This window comes from Gastrolobium bilobum, unplaced genomic scaffold (assembly GCF_033153095.1).
Source record: "Gastrolobium bilobum isolate Gb01-03AN ecotype WA unplaced genomic scaffold, APGP_CSIRO_Gbil_v1 utg3919, whole genome shotgun sequence".
Taxonomy (NCBI): Eukaryota; Viridiplantae; Streptophyta; class Magnoliopsida; order Fabales; family Fabaceae; genus Gastrolobium; species Gastrolobium bilobum.
Window position 1 is genome coordinate 15,693 of NW_026895192.1, and position 1,023 is coordinate 16,715.

The following is a 1,023-nucleotide window of genomic DNA, read 5'->3' on the forward strand; positions in this document are numbered from 1 at the left end:
AACACCGGTGACAGGTGAAAGTCTCACAAACACGTGCTCACCCTCACTGAACTCCAGTGGACGATGCTTGACATCGTAGTAGCTTTTTTGACGATTCTGCGCCTGCTTCAACTTTTCCCTGATCATCTGGATCTGCAGGGTGGTATCTTGGACAAAGTCCAAGCCAAACAACTCACGATCCCCAACCTCCGACCAGCAGGTAGGTGTACGACACCTCCTACCGTAGAGCACCTCGTAGGGTGCCATGCCCAGGCTAGCATGAAAATTGTTGTTATAAGAAAACTCTACCAATGAAAGGTACGTATCCCATGCCGAGCCCTGCTCCAACGTGCAAGCCCGCAACATGTCCTCCAAGGTCTGGATAGTCCGCTCAGTCTGTCCATCAGTCTGAGGGTGATAGGTTGTACTTAGTCTCAACTGCGTACCAAAAGCTCCCTGCAGTGCCTCCCAGAACCGAGATGTGAACTTCGGGTCCCTATCACTGATGATACTCACGGGCACCCCATGAAGCCTCACAATCTCGCGAACATACAGTTTGGCCAACTGCTTTGTAGTGAAGCTCACCTTCACTGGAAGAAAATGGGCAGACTTCGTCAGTCTGTCCACAATGACCCATATCGAGTCACAGCCAACCTGAGTCTTCGGCAGACCTACAACGAAGTCCATGGAAATGCTCTCCCATTTCCACTCCGGAATATCAAGAGGTTGAAGTTTACCAGACGGCTCCTGGTTTTCAATCTTCACTTTCTGGCAAACCAAACACTTGGACACAAAGATAGCAACATCTTTCTTCATGCCCGTCCACCAGAAGTTCTTCTTCAAGTCTTGATACATCTTAGTAGCACCAGGGTGGATAGAAAACTGACCCTTATGGCCTTCTGCCATAACCTCTTCTGTCAACGGACCTCGAGGAACCACAATCCTCCGCTGGAACAAAAGCAATCCATCATCATTCCAAGACACGTCGTCTTGGTTCTTCACATAATCCAGACACTCTCTCTGAACTTGTGCCTCTTTAATCTT